Raw genomic sequence first — 20,490 nt, 5'->3', positions numbered from 1 at the left:
ACGGTGAAAGTACCTCCAGAAGTGTGTATTGCTAGCCTGCATATTCTTTTTGAATACCTGTGTCCTTGTGCGCGTGCATGCCCCAACCAACATAAAAATCCACTCATAAAAGCATGTTTGCTCCACAGCGGTAAAAATGGAGAGAGACCTCATGCGCTATCCTCATATTTGCTTAGCTACTACCTGTAGGGGGCCGCTTGAACACATTGCTTGTACTGTATACTGTATCAGTTTTACGGGAAACTTGTTTACGTAAACTGGGGTGGCACAGGCTGAGTGGTTTGCACATCTGCCTCACATTTCTGAGGTTAGGGGTTCGAATCCAGCCTCTGGGGCTTCTGTGTGGAGTTTGTATGTTATACCTCAATATCGCTCTAACTTGCCTTTGGTGTCCTCATCAGAATCATTCAGTCAAAATTCAGTGTAGTGTGGAATTCTAATTATAAGTGTTCATATATTTGCTTGCATACCAGTACTGTTAGGAGTCGAGTAAAATGGGTTTCCTTCAGTTTATAATATAAATATGTTAATTTTGTTCATGGTTCACAATACCCTGCTCACTAGATGAGACAAAATCACATCTTTTTCATAGCTTTTTTGTCCACGTTATTTGATTAAACTAGTCAGTTTGATGACGTATTGTCATAATCATATTGAATATGGTATTTTGCATGTGCCCCTAAAATATAATCATATATCATTATGGTGTAAGATGACGTGGCCAGCATTTTCTTTCGTCAATGTAATAGTTGCAGAATAAATATTTACACTTATGTTTCTTCATTTTTATCAATTGGATGTTGTCAATCTTGACGTCCACTCTGTCATCATGAAAATATCAGTTGGTATAAAAACCTCTCAGAAACTTGAAATATATTTGTTAAACAGTACATCAACAGCTTGCTAATTGAATCCAGCATTTTCTCATGAAATGCCAACATTAGCCAATTTTGTCCACCCTGTCACTGTCCACCCTATCAGCAAGCTGGCGTATTTTACTGTCTGTGTGCACATTTTCTGCTTAATGTTAATTTATTAAAAAGTGTGGGAGCTTGACAAGCTAACATTTCCAACAACATCCATTATCTATTTAATACAATGAACATAAATTCAGTGAAAAATCTCACATTTTTGGTTTTTGTAATGGGGAAAGTGTCAAAGGCACCTAATAGTGATGTACAATTGTGAATGCATGTTTGTTTATACCAGGGGTCTCCAAACTTTTGCCTCTGAGGGCCACATGCAGAAAAATCCAAGGATACTAGAGCCACTTCATTTTTTTCCAACTTTAGTTTATCAAGCACCCCAAACTCAGTCACTCAAAAAGTTGCATATTGTTTAAATATTGATGTGGTGTTGTTGTTTTGTTTTTTTAACACTATCTGAACAACGTTCTATAAAGGCAAATAGTTTAGTATTTTACAAGATTTTGGTGTGGTTATCGAGACCCTGTAACTCAGCAGAAAATATCTGCCCCTGCACTGAGCAGCAGCTGAATCCCATCTCTACGTTCAGATCCAAAACAGGAGCAATCAATTGTAAGTTGACCATTTTTAAAGCAGTTACTTGGGAATCATAGATGTGATACTTTAACAATTTGGACCTTGACACAGAGCAGAAAGAGGAGGAAAACATTTTTGCTTGTAAAATAAATAAATAAATAAATAACTGCAGTATCTTTATTCACTACAGTGTTATATAAAGATAAATGTTACTTGTTTAATTGTAAATAGTTAATTTGCATATTTATATATTTAGAAAAACGGTGTGTGTATATAAAACAAATTTATTAGTATCAGATGTCAGTTTTAATATATGCCGCGGGCCGCTTAAAAATGGATGGTGGGCCACAAATAGCCCCCGGGCCATAGTTTGGAACTTTGGACACTACTGTTTTATACAGTATACAGTCCAAGGGTGTACTGTACTCTCACCCATGGTCAGCTGGGATACACTCCAGTTCATCCTAATTTGGATAAGCAGTACAGGAATCGGCTGGATCATGTTTAAAAATTTTATTTTCGCAACCAAACGTTTGATCATTTGTTTACAATGTGTAGTTTCTGGCTAACTCTTTTTCAAAATGCAATAAACCCCCACATTAAAATGTTATGATACATTCAATTGTGCATAGGCTCCATTATACCAGGTCAGCTTTTTATGCCAGGCCGCAATATATCCCTGTTTAAATTTTGAACCGTGATAAGCACAATACGTCATTTCAGTTTGGAATAATCAGCATTCAAACAGCATTGTAAAAAATCCAACATGACGCCACCCTGCATCACTGAGCCAGTTTTCATTTTGCTTTTCAAAAGTCAATATTTTTCATAGCAAATACTTTTCACAGTTGTGATGAGCAAGTCATTGTCGTCAGGCATCAGATGATGTCGGTCGAATAAAGAAAACCATCAAAGTGGGAAAATAAAGGAAAAATTGGTATAGGTGGCAAATATATTCCAAAAGTGAGGTTTGTGTTGATACTGTATGTTGTGAGGCCTTTCATTCATAAATTATTAAATTCCATGCCTTATACTTGACGTTCAGGTTGTCATGAGACTTTACTACTGTCCATGCCATGTCTGTTTGTCATTATTACCAAGAAGGTTACGAGTTTATAGAAGCAGCGCGAGTGTGCACTCAACGGTAAACTGTTGCCTTGCTGATCGGCATAGTGCTTACTCATGCGGGCTTCACTTGGATTATATGTGCTTCAACATCTGTTCCGTATGCTAAGTACCTTGAAATTACTTCTGTAATTTTGTGCTATTTCGACACAATTGACTTGACTACACCCATATTACATTGTGTGTTTGATAATCGGGTTTGGCAAACTCAGAAATTCAATATTACAGGAAAATTAGCTGAAGCGTCTGTCACAAAAATACATTTTTGCGTATAAAGTATGTTGAGAAATAGAAATACTGTATTAAAACGGATGTTTATAATCAACATTGTTGGTTATTGTTTAACATGTTCAGACTGAGCCAAGAATGGTTAACCGGATGAAATTGTTTGTAAAATTTTCAGGTGTGGACAAATGTAATTCTTTCACAGAATTCTATACTGTAAAATAAAATAATTCATTTATAAATGAGGTTTAAGATAAATTGACCTTGAAATTGGACAAAGACCTCTTAGAGTGAGTGTGTGCGTGTTTGCGCGCCTCATCTGCAGCAAGATTCACCACAGTGAACCTTCGTACGTGTCTTACTATTAACAATGGTTAGCACATGTTTACGCTTGAATGAATAAATCAAATGTATGTACAGTTAAAAAAAATGTTTCATGATGGCTGCAGTTGGGAATTGTTGGCTGCCATTATTTTCTATGTGTATTACTAATATTGTTTGGAAAGCCAAATGAAAGCAAGGACAACCCTGGATGAATTTAATTGGCTGTTAGAGGTTCCCCTGTTACTCGTTTCCCTTATATCTAAATGTCATATTTTTGTTGACATTTTATTAAGTATTCCATTCATAATCCAAATCATGGAAGAAAATCTGTGTAGTCTATGGTTTGACACTACCATTTTATGGACCACATTTCCTGAGTAACTCTTCCCAGTTTTCAATAATGTTTGTTATTCCCATTTGTTTTGCTTCATATCTGATTATTGCTGTCCACCAATAATTTCAATGCACGCTGACAAATTTCTTTAAATTAGGTTAAACTACAGTAAATACTGGATGGCATATACTGGACTGTGAGTGTGTCTGCTTCCTGTGCTAATGTGCTACTCACCCTACGCAGCCTGCATCAACACAGGGTGACACCACGTACTCCCATACATCATCTTAATCTCCGCACCGTTAAACTGTGGTCAGGATGAAACCTGCTCGGCAAAATTCCCTTGCTTGATGTATCTTAATAGCAGGACAGGAAGTGGCACGTGTTAGCTTGTAAACAAGCTGCTGCCATGACTAATAGGCATCAGCATAGTACACAGCTTATAAATTATACAGAATTGTATCAGCGAAATTACTGTCACTATCCGTTGTCTCCTTCGTGCTCTCGGTGAAGTGAAACAATCTAAAAAAAACAAAACAAAGAAAACTAAACACAAATTACTTGATAAATGAATGCGAAAGAAAAATGGCTGCAGTTGGACATATCATGCTGCAGATTATATTTTCGTACGAAAAAAACATGTTAGACATTTAAAAGTCCTGTAAAACTTCCCAATTATATTTACTATACTTGGAAATGAACAAGATAATCATGATAAACTTGCTAACTCGCTAACAAGATTTGTTAGCTTCAACTATCTTCATCTCCAAGCGTTGCTTTTGAGGCATTTTTACCATAACACTGACTTGACACAAACTGTCATTTGCAGCCTTAAATTGCCTGTTGTGAAAATAAATGCCATCTAAATTTGATCACCCACAAAAATCTGGTGTCAACAAATTTACCCAATATTAATTACCAGTTATGTAAAAATGAGCTTTCAAAATATAGTGAATAATAAAGTCGTTCTCTTGGCACTCAAACACTGGTTGGGTCTGCTGAATGCACTGAAACTACACACATCATCTGTCATTCAAATATCACAGCTACAAGTTGGGGGAAAAAAAATACATGCTACTTGACCTAGCCTCTTTAATGTCGAGTCATAATGAAAATATGTCTGCGTTAAGCTTCCCGAGGCAAGAATATAGCCCATCGGCAATCCAGGACGAAGCCGCTGTCCACAAACAAACACACAACATTTCTTATAGAGTGGGGGAGGGGTGACTCATTCCAAACTCCAAAGATGATGCCACTCTGGAAAATACAAAACTATTTTCACACGTTTGTTTTGAGGAAAAACATCATCTTTTGAAGGATGGGAGACCAACGCCTTAGCTACCGGATCTTCAGCAAAGTAAGGGACAGAAAATTATTTGTACTTTTCACAAAGAATGCTACAAAGGGAAAGATTGGCTTTGTGGATAGTTTCACATTACATGTTTTTTGACATTGCTATTGCTAGCTTGATTTTGCGAGGAATTAGGCTGTTTTACAGGGAGATGTCCACTTTATTACATCCTTTCCGGGCGTCTGGACAGGTTTTTATTAATTAATTAAATTGTCTGGTTTTCGTTGTGCTGCAAATGGGAGGCGGAGTGCACTGCATCGTGTTTACCGCAACGGGCAGACCCACATTTATGTACATCAGTTAGCGTTCAAACACTGTCCTCGGCTGCAACTGTGGCCCAGAACTTTAGCTGAGGGGCAAAGTGATCAACTGCCACACGGGAGGAAATGGGTACGAACCCTGCTCGTCCCAATTTGTTTGCGGACCAAAAAAGGCACATACAACATTGTGTCATAATCATTTTTGTCAAGTCAAAAAGATCGTTTGTTTTTGTTTTATTTTCTAACCATACAGAAGAGTCATACGTTAAAATAGTTTAAATGTATGGCATCTTGGAGTAAACAGAGTTTCATTTAAGTATATTAGTCAGGCAGAGTGTCCTTTTTTTTGGGGGGGGGGTTAAAAATATGGTCGCCCTAGTATACGTTGTACACTCGCCTGCCGACACACAAATTTGTAATTGGTGTGTGCGTCTCAATTTACAATTGCCTGCTACCCAAGCCTATAGCTCACTGCACGTCACTGCTGCAATACTAGTATAGCTTATACTTGTGCTTGGCGATATGGGGAAAAAAAATTCTATCACGATATGGACCATTTTATATCACGATAACAATATACCACGATATAGACATATTTGCAGTTCTTCCATGAAAAATTATTCAACATACTCTGCTTACATTTTCACACTTTATTTGTAAGTAACATTAAACAGATTGTCACAAATGAATCCAGTAGTGCTGCAATATAAAATAATAAATATAACAGATTTTTATCAGGCATAAAAAATAAAGTTCAGACATTTTCGGTCATATATGAAATGCAACAACAAAAAATATTTTTCAAAGTGCAAAGTTTCAACTTTCTTATGTTTGTATCTTTGTAGTGCAGCTAGAGTAGTAGATCAACAGTACCTAACATTATTTGGATGTGGCAAATGCAATTATATCAAAATAAAAACAAACATTTTGTTTTACAGAATTTGTAATCAAACACTCTATCGCCTCCGTTATTTATTTATGTTTTTTCCAGCGAGGTGAGTTTCTGTCATACGGGGTGACCCGCGCAAAAGGACGCCTATATGTTCGGTTGACTTTGTTTTTTCTTCTTGCGTTTTGTTCCAGATTCACTGATATTATCTTTGTTGACTCGCATCTGTAGGATAGTCATGAGCTCATTTTCGTGCTTCTTTTCAAGGTGATAAAATATGTTTGTTGTGTTCGCGTCGGGTGCTGGAATGTTCCTGTGGAACAACTTGCATATTACGGTACTGTTTTCTGCTCCACATCGGACTTCGTGAAACCAAAATGCAACCAAAAGAGATGTACTGCCTTTTTTTTTCGGAAAAAGAGTGCCTCTTTCTGTGGAGTTGTTTAAGATGCAGCTTCTTCCATTTCAGCGGCCGCTCTCTTTTGCCTTCTTCCTCCTCCATCGTCTGACTTGCGTGTGTGTGTGTGTGACTGTGCGCGTAGGTGTGCATGTGTTAAAGTGAAGCAGTTTGATGTCGCAAATCCAGGCAAGCTGCTGTTATAAACGATGCCGCAAAGTAAAACTAAAAGACGTAAATGTTACGGAGACGTAAATTGTTCTGCAAAAGTCATTTCTTCCTCTTGTTTGGCACTTAAATACATCAAGTGCATGCACAATGACAAAAATAATACTGTAGCATTCTAATACTGCATACAGTATGGTCATCTTTGTCAAAAAAGATTGTTAATGACGATAGAGACGATAAGTAAGAAAGGGCACGAAAAACTTTTTTTTATCATCATGGCGATATATATCGTCACATCGCCCAGCACTAGCTTATACTACTGGAGACAAATTCCTTGTGTGTTTTTATGTACTTGGGTAATAACAATGGTTCTGATTTTGATGGTGCCGTTTTAGCCATGACCAAAACAAATTCAGGAAAACTGAAATGGTGAGAACCTATTTTACACTATCTCCACAACTATATAGTACATAGTTATGTCTTAGCACATTTTCAGTATTTTCCAACATATATAGCCTATAGTAATGTGTTCATTAACAAAAGTCTGAATTCACAGGCGGTGCTTAAATCAGGCGAAGTCACCATAGCCCTTGAGTCACGTTTGTGATTAAGGGCTATACAAATAAACTTGACTTGTCTTGAAAGCCTTAAATCGTGTAACATCACTAAGGATCCATGACCCAAGACAATTCCATTTTGAGTTTGATCCTAATCTCATCTGTTAGATTACAAGATGGCGGCTCATATTTCTTGGTTGTCCTTCATTGATGGAATTTTTCACTTTCTTTCAGTCTGCCCAGTCCAAAGCCAGCATTGTGCACTGTGAATGGAAAATAATCGATGACTCAGTCCTTCCTCTCCAATGTGCTCCCTAAACAAATTGGGTCTTCCATTTCGACCAGCGTTGGCAATAATTCTGAAGTTGGCAGCTCAGACTGGCACAGTGGTATTACCTCATTTGGAAGCCAGCTCCCAGCATGCTTGTATCCCACCTTTTGTGACCTGATCTTTCTCTACCAAGAGACTTGTCATGTCAGGTGAGTCGTCCAAAATCCCAAAGCCTTCTATTTCACAGTTGCTGCAGTGTAAGTATCTTGCGAATAACCTTGACATAGCTTTTTTTATTTTTTTTTTATTTTATCTTTTTTTTTTTTTAATCTAAAGTCATATCATTTACAGTCATTTTTGCAGTCAAACTCCAATGGAGAGGAACCATACAATATTACAGTAGCTTGCCAAGTGATTGCATATGTGTCCCCTATTGGCTGTGAGCATCATAGGCATGACATCTGTGTAATCTGATTGGATCCATTGTTGGGTTTCTGTGTGGAAATTGCATGGCATCATGGCCAATTATTTGCTGAGTGATTGCCTCCCATTCTATGATCTCACATTTGACCTTCCTGTTGCATGTCAAATGCAGTGGAAGCTCCAAAGTCACATGTTTAGATACATTGTATTGAAATGATGATTTGAAATATGTGTTGTGAGGGTGATAATTAAATTTTTGGACATGTAGGATTTTTCTCCTATTGAACTGTATGTATGCCCTTTCCATGAAAATGAACACAAATGTCTTCCAGTGTCTTAAGAGTTTCTTTTTGGGTCTTTAACAACAGCCCTTCGTTGTCTTTACCATTATGGCACTGGAGAGACCCTCATTAGCATGTTGCAATACACCAGAGAGATCTGTGACCTCAAATGTCAGGATGTGGCAGGCATTTTGCATACCAGCAAAATAGATTTCTGAGATATGTACGAATAAGTGAAAGTGACAGAACAATTTCAAGCCTTTCCCGCATCCAGAAATATATGAAGACAAGAGTGTATTGGGTTTAATGAGCAATTAGGATCACACATGTACTTCATATCTGCAGTTTGAAGTGCAACGTGTGTATATTGTGCGACTCAAATGGTTGCTATAAAATATTTGTCTTTATTGTTATAAAGATTGTTTATTACTGTCAAGGTTATGGGAATTCTAGGGGATAATTCATATTTCTGAACTTCTAGTTTATACATTAATTTTACACAATTAGTCACCAATTCTGTAGTCAATTTTATTCTAAACTGGGTCCTTTTGGTCCCACTCTAAATAAAGTAAAATGTACATTTGGCAGACAGTAAAATATTTTTTTTTAAGTCACTGAAGGATTGAGGAACAAACCCACAACTTCAGCCAATCTACTTCCTGAGCCACACAGTGTGTTAGTATATGGCTCGTCAGCTGGAAACTTCGTAACTCCAGGACCAAAAACAATGTTTTTAGTCTCCTCTTGGATATAAGCAAACCATGCAGGGGGCATAGCTCAGGTGGTAGCGTAGCCGTCTTTTTGTCAAACTGCCATGGTGCCGTTTCAATAGTGTTAAGCTTTATTGTCAGCTTTTGTTCAAAAACACATTTAATTGAAAAAGGCTGCGTGCACCCACTCTACTGCTATTAATTAGTGAAATTCCACGAATAGCAGGGGTCACCCATTAGGTGATTGTAATTCCCCCCCCTCTCATTAGGCGATAGGTTTTCTATAAAAATGGGGTAAAGGTTCCAAACCAATCTGCGAATTGGTGAATTTGCAAATTCTGAACCATGACTAATATGCTTGGGTCCACTGGATTTCTCAAAGTGCATCATAGAAATTAATGTTCTTTGAAAAATTCAAATGTTTGAAGAGTTGTCCAAGTTTGCCCATGGGTGCCATGAAAACTTTACTTTTTGCTGGAAATGCTTGACTTCTACGGAAGAGGCCAGTGAAGAGAGAGAGAAAAAAAAAAGTTTGGCAGGATTCTCACTTTGTTCTCAGAATTCTGATTTAAAGTGAAAATTCTGACTTTATTCTCAGATTTCTCACTTAATTCTAACTTGATTGTCAGAATTCTGATTTTAAAGTAAGAATAATAGTAGCAATAATAATAAAGAATAAAGTCTGAATTATGACTTTAAAGTCAGCTCTGACTTTAAAGTGAAAATTCTGATTTTAAAGTGAGAATTCTGACTTTATTCTCAGAATTGTAATTTTAAAGTGAGAATTTTGACTTGATTCTCAGAATTCTAATTTTAAAGTGCAATAGTAGCATTAATAATAAAGAATAAAGTGAGAATTCTGACTTTATTCTCAGAACTGACTTTATAGTTAGCCATTTATTTCATCAATAAGTTTTTGAAAATAGCAGCATGTGAGGTATTTATCCATATGAAACCAAAGCAGCATAATAAAATTGCACTTTTAACTTTATTGTTTTTTACTGTTATTAATCAAGTTACAGTATATGAAAATGACACTTAAATTTGCCTGAAATTTTGTCAAACTGCCATTGTGCAGTTTCAATAGTGTTTAGAGAATTCTGACTTTAAAGTGAGAATTCTGACTTTAAAGTGAGAATTCTGACTTTATTAGTGCTACTATTATTCTCACTTTAAAATTAGAATTCTGAGAATAAAGTCAGAATTCTCACTTTAAAATCTGAATTTTCACTTTAAAGTCAGAATTCTCACTTTAAAGTGAGAATACTGAGAATAAAGTGAGAATCCTGCCAAACTTTTTTTTTTTTCTCTCTTCACTGGCCCTAATCTTCTTCCGTATACTTCTGACTAAACTTTTGTTTGACCTGGGCGCTGGTCTCCAATTAATTACAATCTTCATATTTTTCCTCGAGTTCTTTGTTTTTTTTTTACCCTGCTCATGCCGATGACGACTCCTTCACCGTGAAAGCAGGACACGTTTGCATTAAGACGCTGCAATAGATGCAAGTCCGGCTCCAGTGGTACTTAAAGCAAACAAAACATTTCAAATAGGTGCCAGCACAGCAGGGATGGAAGGAAGCAGCACGTAACAGCAGCGTGCCAACTACTGCTACAAAATCATCCTTTTTCTCTAGTTGCCTCGTGCAGAATGTACACACGCCAGCTCGGTTGCAGGCGTGCGGGGACCTCAGGGCTCATTCCTCGCTGTCTGCCTTCATAATGGTCGATCAGCATGGTCACTTCCTGCTGCTGCAAAGTGTGAAGACTCATCACAATGACGCCACGGTGCTATTCAGCTCGTTCACCTTGCGGGTTTCTATCTCGTATGATGTACACTTGATGTGACTTTTGAATGACTTGTCTTGATACTTTTCATTGTGTATGAACGCTCTGGAGTCTTTCCTTTTTATTGGCTAGCTTTTGTATGATGGTAGCTTACAGCAAAACTGCTCCCATCTTTGCTCAAGGTCCATGAAGGTGAAAAAAAAATGTTTTACATCAATTTATGCCTATAGCTTCATGCTAATAAATGATTTGCTGTGGGCTAAACACGGCAAATATTGGATGAAACTTAGTTCAGCTTCGTTTACATCATTTGGAGAACACGGCCAATGAAATTTGGCGATGAACAATAAAATAGCTTGTTTTTACAACTTGGGGATACACAAAAAACAAACCGTATATAGAATCAATAAAAATTAAGAGTTGGGTGACGCTTTAGAATGCTGAAAGTAAACACTACTTTATATAAATGTGATGTGCAAATACAATTAAACACATGGTTGGCAGCAACTTAGAAATTAAATGTTTTGGGCAGGCTTTGTATTGAAAATATTGGGGTGATTTTCAAAGGGAATAGAATTTCAGCTACATACAATAATTTGTAAACAACTTGTATACTGTAAGATTAAAAGCAGCACTTGTAATTCACTGTTGGGCAAATTACATCAAAAGAAAAAATGAAAAATGGTTTTGTCAGAGCAACCTTCCATCCTTTCAGGCGTTACCAACATTGGTGTCCGTGGGCACGAGGCATCCCACAAGGACCACATGATAGCCCACAGGACTTTTCCAACGACAAATCACGTGATGGGATGGGACATTGTGATTTCCTTTAAATGTTGTAGAAGCAATTGTTTGAAAATGTAAAAACTTAGAGGAAATTTAGAGTATTAGTGTTGCATATTGATATTTGTTTCCTGCCTTGTTTAATTACTGTTAACTAGTGTGAAAAATCATTAACTTGATCATTGTCTTTACACAGATGAATACTTATTACGGATGTTCGATCCCACTTTTTGTCAGACCAATATCAGTACGAGTACTGAACTCTTGAGTAGTCACAGATGCCAATACTAAGTACCAATACTACTAGTACTTTGTTAGTGATGGACCGATACGTTTTTTTCAGGGCCGATGCCGATACCTATTATTAGTCGTCAAGGAGGCCGATAACCGATATTTCAAGCCGATATCATTTGCAGTAAAAGAGAAAATAATAGTGTGAAAAAAATAATAAGAATAAACTTTTCTTTTAATTTTAAACATATAAACAATAGACAGTTTTGTTTAATTAAACATTTTAACAGAAATTGTAGAAATGTAGGCAACTTCCAGGGTCATCAGCATGTGTTAAGCTAAATTCAAAACTAAGCAAGCAAATAAATAGTTTTCTACTGTAAATAAAGTTTTCCAAAATTTCAACAATTTCTAAATGTATTCATTTTATTATTATTATTATTATTATTTTATATACATTAAAAAGTGTTGGGACCTCCCAGTGTTTGCAGTGAATAAATCAATAAATAAATAAATATTTTTTCTAAAGTTTTCTACTGTAAATAAAGTTTTCCAAAATGTCAACATAATTTCTAATTTTTTTTTAAAGTATTATTTTTAATAAATTAAAAAGTGTTGGGACATCCCAGTGTTTGCAGTGAATAAATAAATAAATGATAAATAAGTTTTCTAAAGTTTTCTACTGTAAATAAAGTTTTCCAAACTTTCAACATAATTTATACATTTATTTTTTTAAATTATTTAATGGCATAACTTTATTGGCCTTCAGATTTGTAAAAAGGCCGATGCCGATATTTGTCAACAAGTCAAATATCGGCACCGATAATCGGCCCAGCCGATAATCGGTCTATCCCTAACTTTGATACATACAATTTCCCAAAAAAAGGCAATTTTATAGACTTGTATCGCAATATAGCATTTTCCCCTTAAAATTGTATGAAATTAGTGGCAATTTCCTATTCCTCCAGTTTCACAAAGTACCCAAGAAGTAGCTCTCACTTTGTGATGTGTACTTACTCCCTCCAAGTAAAAATAAAGAGTGTGATTTGTAGTTTAGTCAAAGACAACAAAGGGTAATTTGTTATACGCTTGCAGGTACACACAGGCGGAAATATTAATCACACGCCCCAAACATGTTTGCACAAGGGACTCTGCTGTCTTAGATTGGAGCTGTGTTGCTCCTCAAAGCCCAAAAATGAGTCACAGTGCACAGTAAAGATGTTGGAAGCATTATTGGCTTTTTGTATAATGATGAATATGTGGTCATAGATTTAACAAAATGAAAAACATGGACTGCATTTGTTTTAAGCCACTATTGAGAAAATCTGTTAGAGGTTTGCTTTCAAAAGGCTCCTTGCTCTTCCTTTTTTTTTTTTTTTTTTTTGTTGTTGTTGTTGTTGTTGTTTTTAATAGCCAGTGTGTGTATGATGTGTGTACGAGGGCAAGTATAAATGGTTTTTGTGTTTTATTAAAATTTGTATCTCAATACACACTAGTCGTGGGTGATATATGGCCTAAAAATTATATCATGATATTTCAAAGGAATTTGCGGTGACGATATTTTTGACGATATTGGTAATAATTACGGAACAATAGATTTGTAATTGACACTTCAGAATAATAACACTTTTATTGCAGCAACAATATTTAAGCCACCATTTCCATTTCCAGAATTGAAATGTAAACAAAGTGCAAATATACCAACTGTAATGGAATAAAATGGAAATAAAAACAGGCCAGATAGTGTTTACCCTGCGAATTATAATATAACTGCTTAAAGTACATTTACTTAGCAAATACAATGAAAACACATACCTTCAGAAGTCAGTGGCAAATTGCATGAGTCAAAAAAGTCCATTATTATCTCCTGTGTGGTTGAGCCTCGTGTTGTTAGAGGGGGGATCGCCAATGATATGGTAGCAGCCAGTTTGTGGCATCATGCTTCGTACATCGCAGGCAAGTGTATTGTTAAAAAAAAATGTTTTCCCTCTGCGATTGTTTAGGCAGTGGTTATTTTTGCCGCAACCGGCGGCAATCCTCCTCAAGCGTTATTTTGCCGTGAATGTCTCTGACTAGTTAATCAGAGGAGCGAGCAAATACCGCGTTTACTTGTAGACATTACTAGCGGGTATGAATAACACAAATGTGCACTTTTAGGGCGCTTGCGCGATAGAAACGTGCACGCCTTCTCGTCGAGAGCATATTAGCTTAGCGGTCGATTAGCATCACAAACTCACGTGAATTAGATGGCGAATTACCGGTCATGGTAAAATAGATACCACGCTGCTTATATGTTTACAGCAACAGTTTTCCTGCACGATTTTCAAACGATTGTTTTTTGGTTGTTGTTTTTTTTTTAGCATAATATCTGACCTCTTGTAGCAAAACAGCCTCCACCCGACGAAGCACACTCCCACTTTGTTGAAGACGCGACAGAACTGGCTGTAGCTCTCGCACATGCTCCTACATTGTTTTTTGTGCAGCGGCGAACCGAGCGTGTATGTCCAAGTTGACACGAAGACGTATAATGTTACACATTACATCATCACGTCAATTTCTCGATATGTCAAATTTTTATCACCTAAAAAAATGCATCAGTAATATCGCAGACGATATTTTTTGGAACACCCCTAATACACACATTGTCTGAAGAACTCCATTGTATTATCTAGGATCATGGGTGCTATATAGAACTTTCACCTTTTGTAAAGTGTGCAATAGTGGAGTGCAACATAACACCTCTGTTTCATAAGAAGAATCCCATAAAACAATTGTTGTGTACTTTTTTGAGAAAATGTCCTGAATGAGTTAATCATTTAAGGGGTTAATGCAAATTATTTGAATTCTCATTTGAATATTATTATTCAGCAATAAAACTTTTAATATACATTGTTAGGCATGAATATTACATGTTCCGCTGCTGAGTTTCCACAGTTCCACCTGAAGCATTTCCCCATCTTTTTAGCACGTTCACAATGCATTTTTTTTCAGCCATGGGTGAAGATGGAATTAGTCAAGGACGGACTTTCCCAGCTGTGTCTGCGTGCTTCCTGTCCATTAATTGGCTGTCAACAAATATTCATATTGTGGATATTTCCAGTGCTTCACAAGAGTCCGGACAGACTGAGAAGAGTTTACACAAGATGAGCGATGCATCCCACAGGCATTTAGAGGAGCCGCAGGATTGACTGTGAATTCCTGTCTTGAGTTCCCTTCTAAACTGTCCCTTTACAATGCGTAATGCATGCTCACACGTCTTTAGCTCAATGAAAAGTATAAATCCCTTTTTAATAGAGGCTGAATTCAGATGGCATGCTGCTCTGATTTTATACTACATGCTGATGCACTCACGCCAGCCATTAAACACCTTTTGTTTGGACATTGCGGTTATGAAGAATGTTCGGGCGGAATGGAATTGGTGGTTGTGATTTGTTTGCTATTAATATCAGTTTTGCCTTGAATATGTTTGTGTTACTGTGATGGATTTTATTTTTATTTTTCGTTTTTCAAACTTTCGTGTCCCCCCCCCCCCAAATAACACTTGAAACAAGTATGTCATTTTTCAGCATTAAGTAAGTAAAATTCGTTCTATAATTATATAATGTCAATGTGTTGCGCATTTTACAGACGGTTGTGACTTTTTAAATGTAAAAATAATTCAACAGAAAACGAATGAGAACTTTGGAGCTTAATATAGTCAAAAAGCCAAATGTTTTCGGGGTTTTTTTCGTTTTCGTTTTATGTTTGTTTGTCGGTAACGAACGTTCCCGAAATGTTCTCTTTTCATCCCTGAGTGCGTTTCACCAAAGCGCCGCATTACGTGTACAAAGGTTTGCACTGACATACCTGCTCTACTGGAGCGGAAACACCGCACAGATGTTACTTTATAATAGACGATGGCAAACTTTGAATTATAATTACCATTCAACTATTAAACGACTTTATATTTATGTGTGTATTTATTGTATCCAAGCTGTGAAATCATCATCTGTTGACATTCGCTAGTTTCAACAATGCACCTGCTTTTAAAAGTAATCATTCAAAGCACCTTTACTTTCATTTATTTTACTAGTTGTTTGAAAACACTGTTTTGGACTTTATTTTAGATCCAATTAAGTGATTGGCGTTTCCGGCAGCAATTTTAAACTAAATTAAATCGATATAAATCAGACATTGACTCTTATCACTCTTGCCGCAATGAAAGCATGGTTCATTGATATAACAGCTGATCATTTGCTGTCGGTCGGACTTGTTTGCTTCTTTTGAAGCGGTGATGTTGTGTGTGAGCGGAAGGCTGCCCCGCACCCAACTGTGCATGTCCGCGGAAAGTGACTTTGAACTTGAACTTCATCTTGGCCATATTGCTCATGTGCGCAGTGCACCGACACTAATGAGGCTGCACTAATTGTTTTGTCTGCATTGATTTGGAGCGTCCCTTCTGTCTGTCTGTCTGTCTGTCGAGCGCGCAAAAAGGACATGTCCGGTGCATGTGGGGAAAAAGAAAAAAGAAAGATTTTGACGCTTAGCTCGCATGCGTCCTCGTTTAACATTTCCACTATATATGGCCGACTGTGTGGTCGGGATGCACTTTAAGTTTAGATTTGTCCCACATGTGAGTTTTTGCGCAAATGAATGCTTTTACCTTCAATTGCTTTGCCAGCCTGAAAGAAAAAAAAGGCACTTTAAAGTGCACATAGTTTGACGTGGGGTGATGGTGTAAATACAGTACTTCAAAGTGGATTTTTCCAGATTTCTCCGTTGAATTACATTCACCCGACTGCCTTTCTACTCTTATAGCAATTAAATGTAAATGTTTCCAATGGAAACGCGCGGCCAACGATGTCAAGATGTTTCCCGCAGGAAAGAAGCATGACAAAGACAATGAGTGTTTTTGCATTTTGCTCCGTGCGTGTGAGTTGTGACGCATGCGCTTCTGGGAGGTGACATTCACAACTAATTTATACCTTGTCCTCCAGTGTCAATTAAACAAAAAATAAATGAGCATCTGTCCCTAGTCAGCCCCAAATTTAAATATCGCGGCTGAATTATACTGTACCTAATTATACGAAAGTAAATCAGTCCTTTTGCTTGATTATTTTTGCGCCTTATAACTAGAAAAGAATGTGTGAAGCCACATATGAGATCGCTTTACCTTTGCAGAATATCAGTAGAAAAGGCAAAAGAAGACCCGGGCCGAGCAGCTGGTCCAAAGGCTTCTGGTTCTGTTCGCTGAGGCAGGCAGGCCTTAATTCCTTCTCCTTTTTTTTGCTTCTTTTCCGTCTCTCAAATCTTTGCTGTTATACTCATCGTCCCTCATGCTGCTAAATGTCTCATCTCAAAGGCATATTAGCGATGATTAGAATACTGCATGAAAACTCTGTGATTACAGTATGTCGTCTTAAATGGCCCCGGATTGTGGTTTAAAAAAAAGCCTAACAGTCCAAGAGGAACGTTAATAATAGAGATGCGCCTGTGCGCTCATTTTTATACGGGGACTGTTTCGATTCTGCATGTTTCCTTTCGGGATGTATTAAAATTTACATGGATTTTGGCCTTATTCACATGTCCGGAAATTGTTCTTTCCAAAAGTCTGCATGAAGAGAATAATGAACGTATTTGGTTCCGCGGTTTGCTTTTTGCATGCATGCGCGCGCACATTTACTAGCTTGCTCTTGTTCTAATGTATATAAATATGATCTTAAGGTGTTCTGTTCAGGAGAAACAGAATATACACAGCAGTCAAAATATTAGGTGCACTATGGCACTTTTTATTTCACGCTCGTTATTATTGTGGATTGCACACCGCATCATACGAAAGAGTTTCGAATATTTTGGTTTACTCTAATGCACGAATGCGGCAAAATGTGAGAAACACATGAGTATGATGCATTGCGCACACAGCAAATTAATTAATTCCCCCTACAAAATAAATAGTTCTGTCCGTTGTGACTTCTCCGACGCAAAGGCGGGATATGAACAGGAATACTATATTCTGTTTTTGCCATTATGTGAGGGCCCACCTTTTGATACGGCTCTTCTATTGACGTTAGGATGCATGTGTACCTAATGAAGTGGCCTGCGAGTTAGTTACTTTCTTTTTAAAACTTCCTTTTTCTTATCAGCTTTGAGAAAACATATATCTTTTAAAGCAGTGGGTTAAAAAAAATACCAAAATTTTGGTCAAAATTGGGTCCAATCGGATTTGGGTCGATTTGACCCAATTTTAAGTTGTTTTGGGTCAAATTGACCCAAATAGCACGTCGGTCCATTTGACCAAAACTGGATTATTTTTGACCCATCGGTTTTAATAGTGTCTTATGTGATTACTGTGCCTTTCCTGCTGCGTTCATTGACACACAAAAAATGTGGCTGAATAACACACAGACATGCATACTGGATTTTATTTATTAATGTTTGCTTGCTTTGCAAAACCACTCCCGCACATCACAATCAGAAAGATCAGAGCGAGTTAAGAAAATGTCTGCAGAAGGTTAGCTTGCCAAGTTTGGGTACAATAGTGAGTCTATCAAACTATGACATCAAAATCGCATTCTTATCTGATACATCATTCTGTGATGTGATAATGATGCAAGCGGTTGTAGTGTTTGCCTCTTTAGGAGAGTGCAAGCTGAGATGATTGACGATGAACGTGTGTGTCTTTTGTCTAAGGAGCCACCACCGCCTCTCTTAACTTGAACTTGGACTTCCGACGAGACGCGTCGCCCTGCAGGATTTATTTAGTCTGCTGCACCTCACTGCGGCGGCCATGTTGGTCATGCGGATGCACAACAACCCGAAAGGACTCACAAGATAGATGATGAATATGAGGCGGTTAAACGAGAACTGCATCTTGTTGGAATGGAATGAACACTTAATAACGTATATACAATTATTAGTGTGAATGATGGTGTGTGATCAGCACATGGTTTAGCAAATGTGACCGCATGTGATCCATAATATATGTCAATATATAGCATGAGGGGGGGGGAGATGCCAATTTTTCCTCACTCCTCGAATGCGACGCAAAATGAACTCACGCGACACAACATTGAGCATATGAGAACGTCATACGATTCAATATAGATTTGTCTTTAAGGACAAAATATTTCCTTTTCACCTCATGAACATTTTTAGCTGCACCAAATGGGCCATCTTTAGTCACAATAATAAACGATATGTCGCTCTTGTAGTCTTAATTTAAACGGAATATTGATGAGACATTTTAATATTGTTCTTTTTGTGTCAGGTGTTCCTAATAGTATGGACTTTGGTGGAAATTATCATATAGGCGACATATACGTGAGCATGCATGTGCCTTTCATGATTTCGAATTATTTCCCCGTATTAATTTAATCATATTATCCTAACGAGGAAACTACACTTTAAAGATGATCACCGATCGTTTCCAAAAGATGATTTTGAAACTGTTTTTGACGTATTTGGGCACATTTCGTTTCCTCAAGTGCCTGTGCTATGGCAAGGGGTGTGTATATCCTTTTTGAGCACGTTTACATTCAATAATTGGAAATGATGTACTGTAATTTTGACATTAATCAGTTTAATATTTTACTGCATTAGTTCAGCCACTGCACACGCATTATTTATAATTACAACACAGTTCGTGTTATCAAAACTAAAGCAAAATGTTATTATAACTAAAGCAAAAATGTTTGACACGTTTACGGGCACCTTTCTTATCTTAAAGTGAGGGAATCGAGCCAGCCCGGCAGGATGCTAAAGCGGTGCACCTCGCAGTATTTTGCAACTCAGGGTGAAGTTTAAACGTGTTCAATTGCAAGCCAAATAGTCGGTTGCACTCTTACTCATTTTCTCGCGTCACGTTCCCACGATAATGACACAGTGCGAGGACGTCGACGGTAAACAAACATCCTGCAGTTTTATTTTTAAGGATGCAGAAACACTTGCACACGTGTGGCGCATCTGTTAATGGAAAGTAAGCTTTTTTTTCCAAGTGTTGGAATATTTTTCGTTAATTAGCATGTGCCACCCTCCTGCCCATGTGCACGCACGCGCAACAGGCGCCTTTGAGGCCTAAAGTGGACAATTGAGTCTCTCCTATACTGGATTCTTCTTCATATTTGGTTGCATGCCCTTGAGTGTCAGCTAAACTTCCTGTGACTTGGATGCGCGCGCTAACTCGTGGACTTTGTGTAATAGTTGCTGGTGTGGTTCTTGTGCAACGTGATGAGGAATATGGTTGGAATTTTCCAATCTTAATCAGGGATTTTAAAAAAAGAAAAACAAATTTGCACATATTCCCATTTGCGCATGTCGTCCCAACATTTTTTTTTTTCCTTTTCTCCATTTTCAACCTACGTTTGCATTTCTGTACGTGCCATGGATTCTTCTCCGTACCCGTACTGGAACGTTTGTGATACTGAATGCAATGAAAAAAAAGTGGAAAATACCCAAAATATAGACGCTGCGTTTTTTTGTTTTTTTTTGGCCACGACAGAGAGTATCTTATAACTACTTTAAACTCCCAGTTGTGCTTTAAAGACAGGACACACACACACAGGCAATCTATATGCGCCACAATATTAGGTACACCTGCACAATGTAATGCCATTGAGGTGAGGGAAAGAAATATGCTATTAAAAAAAACAAAAACAAATAAATAACTAATTAATTTGGACAAAAAACACTATTGTTATAGTCAAATTATTGGGACATATATGACTTCCATGTCGCCATGTGAGACACAATCCAAGTATTAAAAACACGTTTTAAGGAATCTGTGATGCAACAAATATGATGCTGATTTAAAAAGTAAATAAAAATAGACTTGGTATTTTCCTCTACACTGCTCGTGTGTTTGCTCGGTTATTTATTTTTTATTTTTTGCAGGTGTGC

At 37.3% G+C, this 20,490-nt stretch overlaps 1 long non-coding RNA gene across 3 annotated transcripts in view; it reads left to right on the top strand.

Annotated features, from left to right (window-relative positions):
- The window catches only part of LOC144013753 (uncharacterized), a 51,065-nt gene extending 32,066 nt beyond the window's left edge, over positions 1 to 18,999 (top strand). The window contains exons 4-5 of one of the 3 annotated variants that reach the window (XR_013282316.1): positions 7,367 to 7,612; positions 18,286 to 18,999. This is a non-coding gene — a long non-coding RNA (uncharacterized LOC144013753). Of the gene's footprint in view, positions 1 to 7,366; positions 8,098 to 11,317; positions 11,921 to 18,285 lie in introns of those variants that run through there. The other 2 variants (XR_013282317.1, XR_013282315.1) reach the window with 2 other exon arrangements.
- Positions 19,000 to 20,490: the final 1,491 nt, after the last annotated feature.

Source organism: Festucalex cinctus, chromosome 2 (assembly GCF_051991245.1).
Source record: "Festucalex cinctus isolate MCC-2025b chromosome 2, RoL_Fcin_1.0, whole genome shotgun sequence".
NCBI lineage: Eukaryota > Metazoa > Chordata > Actinopteri > Syngnathiformes > Syngnathidae > Festucalex > Festucalex cinctus.
The sequence above is the reverse complement of the archived record's forward strand: the minus strand, read 5'-3'. Positions and strand labels throughout refer to the sequence as shown.